The 19270-nt window shown below is 42.5% G+C and overlaps 1 protein-coding gene across 2 annotated transcripts in view; it reads right to left on the minus strand.

Moving 5' to 3' along the window:
* The window catches only part of gtdc1 (glycosyltransferase like domain containing 1), a 305811-nt gene extending 286541 nt beyond the window's left edge, over positions 1 to 19270 (minus strand). For both annotated transcript variants that reach the window (XM_033024711.1, XM_033024710.1), the window contains exon 1: positions 19006 to 19270. The gene's annotated coding sequence lies outside the window, so the exon portion shown is untranslated. The remainder of the gene's footprint in view (positions 1 to 19005) is intronic.

The raw sequence follows: 19270 nt of genomic DNA on the forward strand, positions 1-19270 counted from the left end.
TTGACAACTAATTATGATAAACAGAATATAATCACCATGGTAGTGCATGTGGATTAATGCAGGAAATTCAAGCCATTGCAGATCGAATGATCTCACCGTCTCCTTCACAGGAGATAGACAATCGACTGACCTCTATTACAAACCCACTGACTCCCACAACTATCTCGACTACACTTCTTCCCATCCTGCTTTCTGCAAAGACTCTATCCCCTACTCCCAATTCCTCCATCTACGCCGCATCTACTCCCAAGATGAGGTGTGCCATACCAGATGTCCTCATTCTTTAGGGAAGGGGTTCCCTTCTCCCATCATAGATGAGGCCCTCACATGTGTCTCCTCAGTACCCCGCAGCACCACCTTTGCTCCCCCTCCCCTTAGTCGCTACAGAGACAGAGTCCCCCCAGTGCTTACCTTTCACCCCATCAGCCGTCACATACAAAACATAATCCTCCGACATTTTCGCCACCTCCAACGGGATCCCACCACTAGTCACATCTTCCCATCTCCACACCTTTCCGCCTTCCACAAAGACCGTTCCTCCACAACTCCCTGGTTAACTCATCCCTTCCCACCTAAACCACCCCCTCCCCTGGTACCTTCACCTGCAACCGTAGGAGATGCAACACCTGTCCCTAAACCTCCTCCCTCAACTCTGTCCAGGGATCCCGACAATCCTTTCAGGTTAGGCAGCGCTTCTCTTGCACCTCCAACCTCATCTACTGTATCCATTGTTCAAGATGTGGACTCTTATTCATCGGTGAGACCAAACCTGAACTGGGAGATTGTTTCGCTGAACACCTTCGCTCAAGTCTGTCTGGATCTACCTGACCTCCCAGTTGCTAAACACTTCAATTCTCCTTCCCATTCCCACACTGACCTTTCTGTCTAAGACCTCCTCCATTGTCAGAGTGAGGCTAAACGCAAATTAGTGGAACAGCATCTCATATTTCGCTTGGGCAACTTACAACCCAGTGATATTACTATGGATTCTTCCAACTTCAAGCAACCACGGCATTCCCACTCTCTCCATCCCTCCACCACCCAAGTCGCACGAACTTCTCGTTTTCTCCCGACAAACAGCTAATGGCCGGTTTCCTTTATCATCGTTACTGTTTTGCATATCTTTCATTCATTGTTCTATCTCTCTCTCTCTCTACATCATCCTCTATATCTCTCATTTCCCTTTCCCTTGACTTTCAATCTGAAGAAAGGTCTCGACCCGAAACGTCACCCATTCCTTCTCTCCAGAGATGCTTCCTGTCCCGCTGAGTTACTCCAGCTTATTTTATCTATCTGCAGATCGAATTACTATTCCTATCATTTTTTTGCTCATTAATTTGTAAAATTAATCAATTGTGTAGGCTATTGCTTTGTAATTTGGCGAAAGCATACATTGGTCAGAAATTCTGTCCTGAATGGGCAGCAAAGAGTTAAAAGGATAGATTTGATACCTATACATATTTTCCTCATTCACTCCAATCAGTTATTTATGCTGGCCATAAAATCAACAGTGAAATTTTATTAAAGTCTCTAAGAACATCACCATCTCATTTTGTTCTCTTGCAGTGTACTGCATCTTTGGATGAATCAAACTTCCATCCAACCTCCCATAAAAATGCACAAATTATTCAAAGATTACTTACTTTAAACACAACATTAAAATATTAATCGTCTAGTCACTTTCTATAAATTTTGTGCTAATTATTACTCGTAATAATTATTTTCTGAAAATCTGCGAGAAAGAATATTAAATAATGGACAAGGTAAAGGAGATCATGTGAGAAATCACAAGGCTGGTCAGTGGAGTTTCACCAAATATTAAAATTACAACCACAAATTACAACTACAGGTGCACAACCTTTTATCCGAAATTCCGGAAACCGAAAAGGTCCGAAAACCGGACATTTTTTCCAGGATGTCGTCTGCACACCAAAGCTCGCGTTTGGCGCCAAACTTGACCCGAAACGACCCACGGTCAACCCAGGTCTGTACTACTGTAGCGGCTGCCTCCTCCCCGGAGACCGGGGAGACACTTAAACATCTGTAAATCATTGCTTAAATGTTAGTCAGTTAGTTTGGAGGGCTTTTATGTGAAGGGGGGGGGGGGGGGGGGGGGTGAAGGGGGAAACTTTAATTCGTAGTCCCCTACCTGGTCGGAGAGGCGGGGAGCGGGCAATGCCTTACCGGGTCGCCGTGCGGTAAGCTCCGGAGCGCTGTGGCCGCCGACTCCCAACATCGCGGAGCTGGGGCTGCGGGCGTCCGGCCGCGGGCGCCGCCGGTTGTAGCTCCGACCCCGGCAACTCTACCCCTGGCTGCGCGGCGCTCCAAATCCAGCGCCGCCCGCAACCGGACGCCCGCAGCCCCAGCTCCGCGATGTTGGGAGTCGGTGGCCACAGCGCTCCGGAGCTTACCGCACGGCGACCCGGTAAGGCATTGCCCGCTCCCCGCTGGTATCCCAGCGCTGTGGCCGCCGACTCCCAACATTGCGGAGCTGGGGCTGCGGGCCTCCGGTCGCAGGTGGCGCTGGATTTGGAGCGCCGCGCAGCCAGGGGTAGAGTTCGCCGGGGTCGGAGCTCCAACCGGCGCCGCACGCCCGCAGCCCCAGCTCCACGATGTTGGGAGTCGCCGGTCACAGCGCTCCGGAGCTTACTGCACGGCGACCCGGTAAGGCATTGCCCGCTCCCCGCCTCTCCGACCAGGTAGGGGACTAAGAATTAAAGTTTCCCCCTTCACCCCCCCCACCACATAAAATCCCTCCAAACTAACTGACTAACATTTAAGCAATGATTTACAATGATTCCCCGGTCTCCGGGGAGGAGGCAGCCGCTCCAGACTTTTCAAGCCGCCCGCGCTACCTACCTAATCTACGCTAAAAATCTTCCATTCGGAAATCCGAAAAATTCCGAAATCCGAGAAGTGTCTGGTCCCAAGGCTTTCGGATAAAAGATTGTGTACCTGTACCAGCACTACAAAAGCTGCCACATTTAAGCTAGTGGTCAAAAATGTATTCTTGCTGCATAAGGTAAAAATGTATTCTTGCGGCAGCGTGAATCTCAGGCAATGGTACCGCTGTCAATTTCAACAAATACTACAAAGTATTGCAAAAACAAACCGATATAAGTCTGAATGTGTAGGAAGGAACTGCAGATGCTGGTTTACATCGAAGATAGACACAAAATGCTGAAGCAACAGCGGGTTAGGCAGCATCTCTAGAGAAAAGGAATAGGTAACATTTCAGGCCGAGACCCTTCTTCAAACATAATGCTTTCACTTTGCTCAGTGCCCTTTACTGTACTCTGAAAATGTTCAATCCTCTGGCTAACTGCTGCCTTTCTTTCATCTAATACTATCTTTGGTTTATTTTGCTGACCACACTGGATCTTTTACCCTATTAGGTTTGTCTTTATTTCAGACCTTAATATCTAATATTACCTTGATACTTAATATTCTTAGCTTATAAATGATTAATTAACCAAGCTGTAACTAAAACAAAACTTCATCAGTGATGAAAGTTAATTACATCACTGCTGCACAAAAGGAGATTTTCAATGCAAGGCTTTATCAGTTTAGTACAAAAATCTTGTTCAGTTTAACGATGAAAAAGGAATTACATGAAAACAATATTTTATCCACAACTTTCCTTATAATTGTTCTCCTGCCAATGTTCTTTTTCTAAACCTGAAGTTGTTAAATGTCCTTTTTAAGTGAAGCTAATTTTCAGAACCCATAGGATATTATCAATTTAGGACATCCCACTGTCAGTAGTTAAGCTGCAGATAATAGTTGCCTTTGCATGTACATCTCTGGCTGTAAAGGTTCACTCTGGAAAACATGGGCATGTCTTATATCTTAGAAAAAATGCAAATATCGATGGTGATACTTTGTAATGTCAATGTGCCAGTATAGCCTGTGGTCAAATGAAGAAATGTTTGAAAATCAAGACCAAGAACTTTAAGGTAAGGGGAAAGACTTTATAGGAACTTGAGGGCAACTTTTTCCACACAGGTGGATATATGGAACGATCTGCCAGGGGAGGTAGTTGAGGCAGGTTCTATAACAATATTTGAAAGACATTTGGACATATGTGGATAGGAGTTTTAGAGGAAAATGGGCCATACGTGGGTAGGTGGGACAAGTGTAGATGGGGCACCTAGGTCAGCATAGGCAAGTTGGACCAAAGACCTTGTTTCCATGTTGTACGACTCTATGACACGACAAAAACTCATTGTCTACGACTGTTCTGATGTCTTCCCTTTGATATGCTTCTGATATCTTGACCAACTCTGGGCATAATATAGACACCACCAACATTGACTCCACAAAAATATCCAAAATCACTGGCTAGGATATGTAGTCCAATAAAAGATCCTCTCCAAGGACAACATTCCCATCACCAATGTCTTAACTGCATTCAGTTGACTCCTCGCGAATGCCAGGTTGATAGAGAGAAAGAAAAATCAAGGATCTGCTCAAAGCCCCCTTGAAAAATAATGCTAAATCCCACCGACTCCTGAGAATCCCAAGGCTATTACTGCTCAAAGTGGAGAAGGATCATTCAGGCTGGCATTAGGAACTTCAATTCCATGCATTGGAAATACAGAGATTCGTGTAAATAAAGGGAGAACTAGCACATCAATGCCCAGAATCTCTTACTTTAACAGTGGAAGATGTTACTGTTCCCACAAAGACCTCATCAGTCATCACCACAGAACCAACAGCTCAGAGTGAACCCAGTCATCCTTGATCCTCAAGGCCTACCTAATAAATAAAACTATTGCTCAGGTTCATCAGTCCTCTGTTCTTCATGAGATGCAATTCCAAACTGTAAGCGTTTGCATGGATTGATAACACAGGGGTCACACCAGGGCCAATTGCAACAAAAAGCATTAAATAAAGAAACAATGAGCCAAAGTGACAGATTTTTGTTTCTCCTCTCCTTCCCTGAATGTTCACAAAGTCATATATTTTCAGCCTCTCCCAAATTATTTCAGTTAAATTGGCATTGAGGGGGAATAAAACTAAATGAAATGGTAAAAATGTTAAATACCCATTCATAGACTCCCATAATTAACGTCTCGATAAAAACCTCTCCCAGCTGCTAGCAAAAGCTATTTTGATGTGCAGTGATTGTAATGTGATTATTTTAGGCAAATGCCACCAATACAATCACCAGTCCATGAGTGACAATGAGACAAATACCCAATTAGATTTTGATAATGCAAAAGGAAGCAATGTTAGTCAGGACATTTGGACTTCTGGTTCTTAAAACAGTTATCATTTAACATTTTTGTTTTGGTTTTGTGATATGTATACAATAACAGCAGAGTCAGCACATTGCCTATCTTTAACTCGCCTTGGAAATCTGCCACCTCGAATCTCTGCAATCCTTATGGTTAACATACTCCCACAGTGCTGTTTGATAATTCCAGGGTTGTATCCAGGATGAATAAAGAAATAGCAATATATGTTTTAAGTCAGGATAGTGCACGACTTGAAGCAAAGCTGCAATTAGCAGTGATCCCAAAGGGCTGATCCTGTTGTCCTTTATGGTTGGAAGTTTTGAAAGTGCAGAGATCATGGCAATTGTCGTAACACAGCTTTTGCACCCTTCAGCCAGTGTGCTATTGATGGAGGAAAGCTGAATACTTCGGGTGGTTGATGCTGTGTCACTCAAGCAAGTGGTTTTGCTCTGAACTATTGACAGGTTTCATGATTCCTAAAAGGTTTACCAGAATGCTGCCTGGATCAAAAGGTATTACCTACAGTGCCCTCCTTAATGTTTGGACAATGACCCATCATTTATTTATTTGCCTCTGTACTCCACAATTTGAGATATGCAATAGAAAAAATCACGTGGTTAAAGTGCACTTCGTCAGATTTCAATAAAGGCCATTTTTATACATGTTGGTTTCACCATGTAGAAATTACAGCTGTGTTTATACATACATAGTCCCACCATTTCAGGCACCATATTGTTTGGGACACATGGCTTCACACGTTTTTGGAATTGCTCAGGTGTGTTTAAATGCCTCCTTAATGCAGGTATAAGAGAGTTCTCAGCAACTAGTCTTTCCATCACATTTGGAAACTTTTATTGTTGTTTATCAACATGAGGATCAAAGTTGTGCCAATGAAAATCAAAGAAGCCATTATGAGACTGAGAGACAAGAATAAAACTGTTAGAGACATCAGCCAAACCTTAGGCTCACCAAAATCAACTGTTTGGAACATTATTAAGAAGAAAGAGCGCATTGGTGAGCTTACTAATTGCAAAGGGACTGGCAGACCAAGGAAGACCTCCACAGCTGATGACAGAAAAAATCTCACTATAATAAAGAAAAATCCCAAAACACATGTCCAACAGATCAGAAACACTCTTCAGGAGTCAAGTGTGGATTTGTCAATGACAACAGTTCTGGAAAAAGGTCTTGTGGACAAATGAGACAAAGATTAACATATCAGAGTGATGGCAAGAGCAAAGTATGGAGGAGAGAAGGAACTGCCCAAGATCCAAAACATACCACCTCTTCTGTGAAACACGGTGGTGAGGGTGTTATGGCCTGAGCATGTATGGCTGCTGAAGGTACTGGCTCACTTATCTTTATTGATGATACTACTACTGATGGTGGAAGCATAATGAATTCTGAAGTGTATAGACACATCCTATCTGCTCAAGTTCAAATAAATCCCTCAAAACTCATTGGCTGGCGGTTCATTCTACAGTAAGACAATGATCCCAAACATACTGCTAAAGCAACAAAGGAGGTTAAAAAATGGTCAATTCTTGAGTGGCCAAGTCAATCACCCGATCTGAACCCAAATGAGCATGCCTTTTATATTCTGAAGAGAAAACTGGGGGACTAGCCCCCAAAACAAGCATAAGCCTAAAGATGGTTGCAATACAGGCAACTGGTGATGTCCATCCATCGCAGATTTCAAGCAGTCATTGCATGCAAAGGATATGCAACAAAATATTAAACATGACTACTTTCATTTACATGACATAGAAACATAGAAAATAGGTGCAGGAGTAGGCCATTCGGCCCTTCGAGCCTGCATCGCCATTCAATATGATCATGGCTGATCATCCAACTCAGTATCCTGTACCTGCCTTCTCTCCATACCCCCTGATCCATTTAGCCACAAGGGCCACATCTAACTCCCTCTTAAATATAGCCAATGAACTGGCCTCAACTACCTTCTGTGGCAGAGAATTCCAGAGATTCACCACTGTGTGAAAAATGTTTTCCTCATCTCGGTCCTAAAAGATTTCCTCCTTATCCTTAAACTGTGACCCCTTGTTCTGGACTTCCCCAACATCGGAAACAATCTTCCTGCATCTAGCCTGTCCAACCCCTTAAGAATGTTGTAAGTTGTAAGAATTTCTGCTGTGTCCCAAACATTATGGTGCCCTGAAATGGGGGGACTATGTATAAACACTGCTGTAATTTCTACATGGTGAAACTAAAATGTATTAAAATGGCCTTTATTAAAATCTGACAATGTGCACTTTAACAACATGTGATTTTTTCTATTACAAATCTCAAATTATGGAGTACCGATCAAATAACTAAATGATGGGTCTTTGTCCCAAACATTATTGAGTATAAGGAGAGATACTGGAGCGCCAGAGGTTGCAAGGTGAACCTGATAGAGCTATATAAAATTATGCGAGGCATAGATTGGGTAGACAGTCACAACCATTTTCCCAGGATGGAAATATGAAATATTAGAGGGCGGGGCTTAAAAGTGAAAGGGGCAATGTTTAAAGGAGATACATGAGGCAAGATTTATTTTTTACTACACAGAGTGTGGTGTGTGCCTGGAACATGTTACTGGGAGTGGTGGTTGAGGTAGATACCAGAGTGACATTGAGGCTTTTGGATATGCAATATGCAATATGCAGGGATTGGAGGGATATAGATTATGTGCAGGCAGATAAGATTTGGATTTGGCATCATGTTCCGTACAGACATTGTGGGCTCAAGGGCCTGTTCCTTCTGTTGTACTGTTCTATGTTCTAAATTGTTTTTTTTTTAAATGTATACACATACAAAGGTGGATACCAGGATCAAACTACTGGTATGGTGTTGGAGGCAGATATAATAGTGGCATTTAAGTGGCTTTTAGATAGGTGCATAGATATGCAGGGAATGGGAGGGGGGGGGGGGATAGGGGTAACATGCAAGCAGAGGAGATTAGTTTCAGTTAGCATCAGGTTCAGCATCACATTGGCTGAAGGATCTATTCCTGGGTTGTATTATTCAATGTTGTCAGAACTGCATTTATCTGCCCAAGTGAAGAATATTCCCCATTGTCCTCAATTGTATATTTCCAATGACGGAAACATTCTGGGGTCAAAATTTAACAAACTTATTGCAGGATATTCAGCCTTTTGGCCTGCTATTTTATGTTAAGTTGCTGATCAATGCTCTCCACAGGATATGAATAATATAGAATCTGCTGATGAAAATGACAAGGCAACAAGGTCAGTCACTTTTGTTGGAGATGGCCATTGATTGGCAATTATGTGAGATGAATGTAACTTGTCTCTTAGACAACGCCTCCAATGTTGTCCAGTTTTCCTGCATTTTATCATCTATGCTAATTGGACACAAACATTCTATCATTAATCGGACTTTACTGGACTTTATTTTGCACTAAACGTTATTTCCTTTAACATGTGCAGTTGTATAGGACTCTGGTGAGACCACATCTGGAGTATTGTGTACAGTTTTGGTCTCCTAATTTGAGGAAGGACATCCTTGTGATTGAGGCAGTGCAGCGTAGGTTCACGAGCTTGATCCCTGGGATGGCGGGACTGTCATATGAGGAAAGATTGAAAAGACTAGGCTTGTATTCACTGGAGCTTAGAAGGATGAGGGGGTATATTATAGAAGCATATAAAATTATAAAAGTACTGGAAAAGCTAGATGCAGGAAAAATGTTCCCAATGTGGGGCGAATCCAGAACCAGGGGCCACAGTCTTAGAATAAAGGGGAGGTCATTTAAGACTGAGGTGAGAAAACACTTTTTCACCCAGAGAGTTGTGAATTTATGGAATTCCCTGCCACAGAGGGCAGTGGAGGCCAAGTCGCAGGATGGATTTAAGAGAGAGTTACATAGAGCTCTAGTGGCTAGTGGAGTCAAGGGATATGGGGAGAAGGCAGGCACGGGTTATTGATAGGGGACGATCAGCCATGATCACAATGAATGGCGGTGCTGGCTCGAAGGGCCGAATGGCCTCCTCCTGCACCTATTTTCTATGTTTCTATGTATCTGTACACTGTGGGTGACTCGATTGTAATCATGTATAGTATTTCCGCTGACTGGTTAGCACGCAACAAAAGCTTTTCACTGTACCTCGGTATACTAGACAACAAGCAAAACTAACTAAACATTAGATAATAGACAATAGACAATAGGTGCAGGAGTAGGCCATTCGGCCCTTCGAGCCAGCACCGCCATTCACTGTGATCATGCCTGATCATCCACAATCAGTACCCTGTTCCTCCCTTCTCCCATATCCCTTGACTTCACTATCTTTAAGAGCTCTATCTAACTCTCTCTTGAAAGTATCCAGAGAATTGGCCTCCACTGCCTTCTGAGGCAGAGAATTCCACAGATTCACAACTCTCTGGGTGAAAGTTTTTCCTCATCTCCATTCTAAATTGCCTACCACTTATTCTTAACCTGTGGCCCCTGGTTATGGACTCCCCCAACATCGGGAACATGTTTCCTGCATCTAGTGTGTCCAATCCCTTAATAATCTTAGATGTTTCAATAACATACCCTCTCATCCTTCTAAATGCCAGTGTATACAAGCCCAGTTGTTCCATTCTGTCAGCATATGACAGTCCCGCCATCCCGGGAATTAACCTCGTGAACCTAAGCTGCACTCCCTCAATAGCAAGAATGTCCTTCCTCAAATTTGGAGACCAAAACTGCACACAATACTCCAGGTGTGGTGTCACTAGGGCCCTGTACAGCTGCAGAAGGACCTCTTTGTTCCGATACTCAACTCCTCTTGTTATGAAGGCCAACATGCCATTCACTTTCTTCATTGCCTGCTGTACCTGCATGCTTACTTTCAATGACTGATGAACAGGATGAACAAGGACACCCAGATCTCGTTGTACTTTCCCTTTTCCTAACTTAATTCAGATAATAATCTGCCTTCCCGTTTCATGCAACCAAAGTGGATAATCTCACATTTATCCACATTAAACTGCATCTGCCATGCATTTCTGCCCATTCCTCCAACCTGTCCAAGTCGCCCTGCATCATTATAGCATCCTCCTCACAGTTCAGATTGCCACCTAGCTTTGTGTCATCTGCAAATTTGTGTCATCTGCTAATGTTACTCTTAATCCCTTCATCTAAATCATTAATGTATATTGTAAATAGCTGCGGTCCCAGCACCGAGCCTTGCGGTACCCCACTAGTCACTGCCTGCCATTCTGAAAGTGCCCCGTTAATCCCTACTCTTTGTTTCCTGTCTGCCAACCAGTTTTCCATCCGTCAGTACCCTACCCCCAATATCATGTGCTCTAATTTTGCCCACTAATCTCCTATATGAGACTTTATCAAAGGCTTTCTGAAAGTCCAGGTACACTACATCCACTGGCTATCCCTTGTCCACTTTCCTAGTCACATCCTCAAAAAATTCCAGAAAATTAGTCAAGCATGATTTCCCCCTCGTAAGTCCATGCAGACTCGGACGGATCCTGTTTCTGCTGTCCAAGTGTGCAGCTATTTCATCTGAGCATTCCCATTTCTAACATTTTAATGGAGAGCTGATCGTTGATGAAACAGCTTGGGACTCAGACTATGCCTGCAGGAATTGCTACTGATGTACTGGGACCGAGATGATTATCTGTCAATAACAACAACTATTTTTATTTGGACTAAACATGGCTCTAGTCGACCAAGAACTATCCCCATAATTTCCAACTTAGTTACTTAGTCTCAAGGAGATATGAACCTATCGAAGCAAATTTATCTGTCAGATTATCAATGAAGTTCCTGTGGATATTGTATTCTGACTTTAAAAGTTTTGTTCATGAATTCTACCAATTAATTCACCTAGCTTCAATGTGAAATAACGGAACAAAGAACAGAATTGGAAACTTTCAAATTGCATCTCAAATGAGTGAGGGGTGATCTGATAGTACTTAAAATTATGAGATAAAATTATATAGACAGTCAGAATTATTATCCCCATGATGGAAATATCAAAGACTAGACATAGCTTTTGAGAGGGGCGAAGTTTAAAGGAGATGTGTGGCGTAAGTTTCTTTTTCACAGAAAGGGCAGTGGAATGAGCAGCCAGGAGTGGTGGTGGAGGCAGATATGCTGGTGGCATTTAAGAGGCTTTTAGATAGCCACATGTACATGCAGGAAATGGAGGGATATGGATCCTGTGCTGGCAGATGAGATTAGTTTATCTTGTCATCATGTTCGGCACACAGTGTGGGCCGAAGGGCCTGCTCCAATGCTACACTTTCTACGTTCTCTGTTTGAAGAATGCATATACGGTTCAATTGCACTGAATACAAGGAATGACAATATCATGTTTAAGAAGGAACTGCTGATGCTGGAAAATCAAAGGTAGACAAAAGTTCTGGAGAAACTCAGCAGGTGTGGCAGACTGATTCTTCAGTCTGAAGAAGGGTTTCGCCCTGAAATGTTGCCTTCTCTCCATAGATGCTGCCGTACCCACTGAGTTTCTCCAGCACTTTTGTCTACCTGATAACAATATTTATTCTGATTATATTCTTATTCTGATTATATAATTAAAAAGTGAAATATTATTTTGCTGATGTTCTTTAGTGTTTGCAAATTTAAAAACTTTCAATTTACTAGTGCACCTTTTAGAACCCATCTTAACTGTTCCACAATCCCATTTCAGCGGATAAAATTGAATGTTTCTGCTTTCTATTTGAATGCCAGAAATCAGTGACAACACCCTGTGACAGGCAAATACCAAACCCAACTGAAGTGAAATCATGGGATGCATTGCTAATGTGCTTCTTGTAAAAAGGCTTTTGTATTCCTATTTCAGTTCTACATCTATTCACACAAGCGTATAAATGAAGAAAAATCAAACCAGTCTTCTAATGATTACATTAAAAAAAAGAACTGGATTTCTTCCGAAATACTGACCCGCTACAGATGGAGTTGAGGATGATATGTTAGCATGGAGAGGAAATTATTTAACAGACAGAAAACAAAAGTGGGGTGGCATGAGCCATTTTCAACCTAGCGAGCTGTAACTAGTGGGGTGCCTCAAAGATCAGTGATGCAGCTTCAGTTATTCACAATGAGTTACATGAAGAGATTCAGTGTAATTTATCTATTTTTTTGGCAATATGAGGATAAATGTGAAAGTTAGTTTGAGGAGCACATGTTGAGAACACTGAAGGGATATTAATAAATTAAGTGAGAGAGCAAAAAGATAACAGATGGAAAGTAATGAGGAATGTGTGCACATGTTGGTTAGAACAGAATAGCAAAACTTCACCAATCCGTCTTCTCCCGAATCATTGCCTGACCCACTGAGTTAATCCAGCACTTTGTGTTTTTTTTAACAATAGCAAAATATTATTTTAGTTCATGTTTATTATCGTCGCGCGTACCAAGGTATAGGGAAAAGCTTTGCTTTGCATGCTATCCAATAAAATCTGATAATACTATGCATAGATATAATAGAGGCAAACTCAAGTACAAAAAGTAGAGCAAAGGGAAAGATACAGAGAGCAGAATATAATTCGCAGCATTATAACGCAACAGTTCCAGAAACAAAATCCAATATCCGCATTGGGGTAGAGGCGAATCAGACAGTCCCCTAGTTATGATAAACTATCAAATTTTAGTGTTCAGGGTGACCTGGATGTTCGGTACATGAAAAACCTAAAGTTGCCAAGCAGATACAGTAAGCAATTGAGAAGGTATATCTCATTGAAATATACCAATTTTGTGGACGATTTAACAGGATAGATAAAAGGTTGATGTTTCTCCTGACTCAGGTGTAATTAAAATTATAAATGGAAAGTTGAGAATTATTGGAAGAAATTAAATACAAGAATACTGAAATCTTGCTGTAGTTCACTTTGGCAAGGCTGTACCATGAGAACTGCGTACAATTTGGCCTTAAGAATAGACGTAATTTGGAGACTGCAATTTTCACTAATCTAATGCCCCTGTCCCATTTAGGAAATCTGAACAGAACCCGCAGGAGACTTTGCCCCCCACCCAAGGTTTCCGTGCGGTTCCCAGAGGTTCCCGGAAGTTTAGTCAGTCTCCCTAATGGTCGAAAGTGGTTTCTGCTTCTTTCGACCACTTTCGACCATTGGGGAGACTGACAAAAACCTTCAGGAACCGCACGGAAACCTTGGGTGGGGCGCAAAGTCTCCAGAGGTTTCCGTTCAGGTTTCCTAAGTGGGTCAGGGGCATTACTCTCTGGTTGAGGACGTTGTCCTACGAGGAAAGCGTATACTCACAGGATGTTTGAAGAATGAAAGGCGATGTCGTAGAGACATACAAGCTTCCAAGGAACTTGACAGGAAACTTCCAAGCAGAGCAAGGAAGTCTAGCACTAGGATGCAGAGACTCCAGATAAGGGGTTAGCCATTTAAGAATGGAACAAAGAGGAATTTCCTCTCCCAGAAATGTGAAATACCTAAGAATTTTCTATGCTACAGAACTGAGGCACTGGGTACTATACTGCTTTGGAATTTACTTAGTTTCAAAATGCTGCCTGGACCAAGCAGGGAATCCACTTTGGTTGGGAATTTGTGAGGGAGAGAAGGATAGGAAAAGGGTTGGCAGAGGTAATGGGAGGGTAGCAGGCTGGGCTTAGGATCTTCCGACTCACCAGGAAAGCTTCAACATGCTCATATATTCACAGCCTAGCACGGTCCCAACATGAACTAATCAGGCCAAGAAAGTCCTCAGAAATTAGGACAGGCAGAGATATAGCAAAGCCTGCCATTTGTTGTTGTTATTGGTTCTCTTCAACAGCACCAACATCCCCAATAACAAAAGTGCTTCTGGTGCGTATTTGTGGTTTTTGCCACGCAGGACACATTGAAGCCATCATATTACCTGGCGGATGAAGAGGCTTGAACATAATGCTGGCCATAAGGAAAGGCCACAGTGGAAAAGGTGGCAGAGCAGCATGCACTATTGGGAGGTGGTGAACAATGTTGGAAGCTAACATCAATAGATTTTTAGACCACATGGGAACCAAATGTAATGAGGAGAAAAGTAGAATTGAGCTCACTAAGTCAGATCAGACAGAATCTCATTGAGCAGGAATCCATATGATCTATGTGTAGGAAAGAACTGCAGATGCTGGTTTAAATTGAAGGTAGACACAAAATGCTGGAGTAACTCAGCGGGACAGGCAGCATCTCTGGAGAGAACGAATGGATGACATTTTGGGTCGAGACCCTTCTTCAGACTGATCTCCAATAGGATCTATCCCTACGTCTATTTTTTATTTTTCAAAAATGATAGTTTCCAAATAGGTTTAACCTGCTTTCTTCCTTTCTACAATACAGGAGTTGACATCTCTAGAACAGAGATGCCAACTCCAGGCCTCAACAGTTCTCTCATGTAGCTATATACTTAGAGCAGAAAACAGCCAACAAGACTATTCAACTGCAGAGGTGGGAGCATAAGATTGAAGCCTGGCATTAATGTTGAAATTTTAATTATGTTCAAACAAAAATGTTCAGAGGAAATACACATCCCAAAGAAAAATCTCTGTGTAACCTTTCTTAATGGCAGCAATTTATTCAGAATTAGAATAAAAATATTTATTGGATGGCACACCATCTGTAGTCTGTTTGAACTTATCTTCTTACTTTCAAATATTCTATGCTATTTATAATATTATTAATTGGATGTGAAATGTACCCCACCCTCTTGATTATAAGACTGTTTGGTACGGGAGCACCACCAGATCTCTTCTGCCTGTTTCAGGGTTATATTTTTACATATACTATGGAATATTTAGTGAAGCGTGTAACTCATTAGAGCACAAAAAAGCTTTGTTCCGACAAATTTTGTAATAACAGGGAGAGATTCAGTAATATTTAAATATTAGTAAAGGATATAAATACCACAGCACCCGAGTATTCAGGCACGAGTGCTCTAATTATGATGTCTTCGATGAGTCTGAGACAACAAGCCATTTGCAGAATAAAATACAATCTTTGTTGCAACACAAATTTCAGCACAGATCACATTTTCCTGCAATGATAAACACCATTACTTCTGGTCCCTGATCTGTGACATTCCTTACATGGCTGCCCGCACAGTCTGGCCAAAATCGTACTAAACCTCAGTGTGGTGTTCAGCCGGTAATATTTTAACTTCAAATCATAGCCATTATCAGGAATGCTTTCTTTCTCCCGCATTACGTTTAGCTGCCACTATTCTTCCACCTCAACCTAACTCTCCCACAGACACCATCATTACATTTCTTGTTTTAGTTTTTAGCTTATTTTTAGAGATACAGAATGGAAGCGGGCGTTTCGGCCCACCGAGTCCATGCGGCCAGCAATCCTCGCACGCTAACATTATACTACACACACACACTAGGGACAATTTACAATTTTTTTACTGAATCCAATTAACCTACAAACTTGTGCATCTTTAGAGTGTGGGAGGAAACCGGAGAACCCGGAGAAAACCCACGCAGGTCACAGGGAGAACGTAAAAGCTCCATTCACACAGCACCCGTAGTCAATATGGAACCTGGTGTCTCTGTTGCTGTAAGATAGCAACTCTACCACTGCGCCACCGTACTGCCCAGTGTCTATCCATGATTTCTCCTATGTTCTCCCTCGCAGCACCCCCAACCCTCACTTTGCACACCCCCACCAATAACCCCCGTCCCTCCTCTTCTCCACATGCTCAATACTCAGCTGCCCAAACCTTGCTCATCCATTTGCTATAACTATCTTCACTTACTCATCACCACCGACCTTGTCCCCAGCTACACAATTGTTAAAATGTTATCCTGACGCAGCCACTGAGGAACTAGTTTTAGAACTGCAGCCAAATTTACACCCGTGATGATTTAACTTTTTTCTTAGTTCATTGAAGAGCAAAATCAACGGGTGCAAATATGGTGACCAGTCAGATCCTGTCCATTACCACCTGGCCGGTTAGTTTAAAATTATCGCCGGTGAATTTCAAATCTCCTTCAAATCTTTGCATGCGCTATTCTAACTCTAAGCCTCATTCAGCTTTAGATTTTCTAACTGTGCAATCGCACACTCACCTCCAGTGAATGGGTTCAAGTCCCACTCCAGAGGCTGAGCACCTATTCTAGGCCAACACTTCACTGTAGTACCGAACAAAAATATTGGCAGAGACTTCATGTTTTGAATGAAATGTTAAATAGAGGTCCAATATGCCTTCTCAGGTAGATGTAGGGAATCAAAGAAGAACAGTGGGGTTCTCTCTGTAGTCCTGGCTAACATTTAGTACTCATCACCAGTGAAACTGATTGTCAGGGCATTGTTGTCGCACAATTTCTGAGTGCTTGCTGTGTACTTATGTGAGATTTTTTATCTTATGAACCTGCATCCACCAGTCCTCAGTCTCTTGCCATCTGTACAACCTCCTCCTACTGCCAGTGCAAAGTCACCAGTGTTTCCTATACCATACAAGTTCTAAAGCACTTTAGTTTTGAAACTTGTTACAATAATGTTCCCTTTCCCAACTCCAAAATTTCAACTGGATATTTTCTGATATGAATCGCGCTTAAGCAACTCAGCTGTTTTTTGTTGCCAAACGCGTTTGTAATATCATTGCCAGTGAAACACTCACTGAAGGTCTAGAAAGTCTGTAAAAAGGATTGAAGTATATTGTTCCAAAGCGCACCAGAATGGATACTTTCACCCAAACCAAGTTTCAAGAGCACTACGTGCTTGCAGAAGTGTGATATCAAGGGAGCCTTTTTGAGCAAATCCTACTCTAACACAGGGGAAACTTGTTTAGCTAAATCCCTTTTATTCTTTACGTCTCTGCGCTTCGCTAGGCTCACACTCGATTATTAACACCCAACAACCCCACCCTCCCGCAAGCCCGACCCAATCTTCTCAGTCCATAACAAATCTATCCCCCACTACCCATCCTTGCCACCCCAAGTTCCAGACCCTAACTTTCTCCGTATCAGCCTAGCCCTTGCCCCAATCACCCTTCCGATTCATTACCCTTCCAATCTCTCTTCCACTACATCTGAACTTACCTCTGGACTTGAACTTTATACTTTTTTGGCTTGTGTTGGCTTGTGTTTTTTGGCTTTCTAAATATGACAGCATCTGGATTTTATAGAGGGTCAACCGAACATCTTTAGATTTCAGGGTACACAAAATTGCTGGGGAAACTCAGCGGGTGCAGCAGCATCTATGGAGCGAAGGAAATAGGCGACGTTTCGGGCCGAAACCCTTCTTCAGACTGCAACATTGCAGATTGCAACATTCCAATAACATAAAGGGGAAAATGTGTACCAATATATCACCTTTCATCATCTTAGGATATTTCAAAGCACTTTCCATCCGATGAGACTACAGCAAATAATGTACACTAAATATTCTAACCCATGGACTCTTCTCAAATGTAAGTTGACAGGACAGGAAAACTACATCAGGACATACAAAAAGCTACTCGTAACATTGGTTGTTATTAAAAGAAGAAACTAACACCAGCATGCAGAACAAAATACATTACATCAAAGTTAAAAATGTGTTGAAAACACTTGGTTCCAAAAAAATGGTTACAACTTAAATATCACCCACAGATGCTTACAGTTCAGCAAAGGACTTCCAGTACTTCTCATTTTTGAAATTATCATGAGTTATCCAGAGGTCACTCCCTTACAGGAACCACATGAAACATCAGTGTATCTTTTGGCAACAGTAGCATTTTGCAGTATTTTTAAAAAGGATGAATTATTCATAAGTGGAGGACACAAGTATGATATTCCTCCAGTGGACTGGTGTACTTGTGGCACAACGGTTCTTAACACATGGACACCATTTGTAATCTCATCCCTCCCCACCCCAGCCAAAGAAAGCATCTGTCTGTGTTAGTTTGTCCGTCAAAGGATTATAAAAATATTTTTCATGAGTAGTGAAGACTGTTAAATCATCATATAAATAATACCTGGACATTAATTAAACAATTATTGAACGTTAAACGTCCTGATCATAACTCTCATCTATTGTACTATTGAATGCAAGGTACGTTTAAAAATCGTACCAAAAAATGAATGACCGTTGCAAAATAATAAAAACAAAAGAGACTAGAAACTTAGCAAGCCAAGCAGCATCTGTTGAAAGAGAAACAGAGGTTGGAGGCCCTTGTCAGTTCAGTTCTGTTTTGATGAAAGGTCTCTGTCCTGAAATGTTAACTCCATTTCTTTCTCCATAGATGCTGCCTGATCTACAAGGTGCTCGCTGCATTTTCTGTTTTCTTTCAGATTTCCAGAATTTGCATTCTGTTTACTTTTCCCTGCGTTTTGTCAGGATAGCATACCCAACGAGTACTCAGTCGTGACTGTTAGTTGGGAAGACTAATTTTGCTCGTTGATTTTACAACTGAACTACTCAATTTGAATAAGCCTGCAACATTTTTTTTAAACAATCCTCTTCAGATGAACCTCAATGTTGCACGGTTCATGTTTTGTGTTTCTCTTAAACTAATATATCTCCCCGCAGTTGTTCTGCAAATGTTCAAACAGAGCGACTTCTTCCATTGCAAAGTCGCACGCACGCTGCCCGGGTGCATCTTCGAAAGCGATCCCGAGGCTGTGCTCTGGGCCTGCAGCATGCACGGCCCCCTTCTCCTCCTCCTCCTCCTCCTCCTCAACTCCCTTTGCAGAAGATGAATGGCAAACGTGTCCCCTTTGCAAACCCACCATCACCCCTGCCCATTGCAACCGCGAGCGCTCAGCGCCCCAGCCCGGAGCGCGAGCTGACAGCCCACCTGTCAATCACTCGAGCCGTCTCCACGGTCACCATCGCCGCCGCCGCCCCGCGCTCTCGCGCGCGCCTCCCGCACTCTGGAGCAGCCTTAAAGCGGTCCCTTCCAATATTGCATAATGCCGAGTTTTAAAGACTCATTTCTCTCTCATAACTTTAGTGTGGGGGTTTTTTTTTAAATTCGCTTTGCAACGCGTGCCCCATAATCCGGTGCTTGCCTTGTCAACATTGCATTGCACCCGTTTCAAATGCCCTTCCCTCACCTCGAC

The sequence above is a fragment of the Amblyraja radiata genome, chromosome 7, assembly GCF_010909765.2.
Source record: "Amblyraja radiata isolate CabotCenter1 chromosome 7, sAmbRad1.1.pri, whole genome shotgun sequence".
NCBI classification, from domain to species: Eukaryota; Metazoa; Chordata; class Chondrichthyes; order Rajiformes; family Rajidae; genus Amblyraja; species Amblyraja radiata.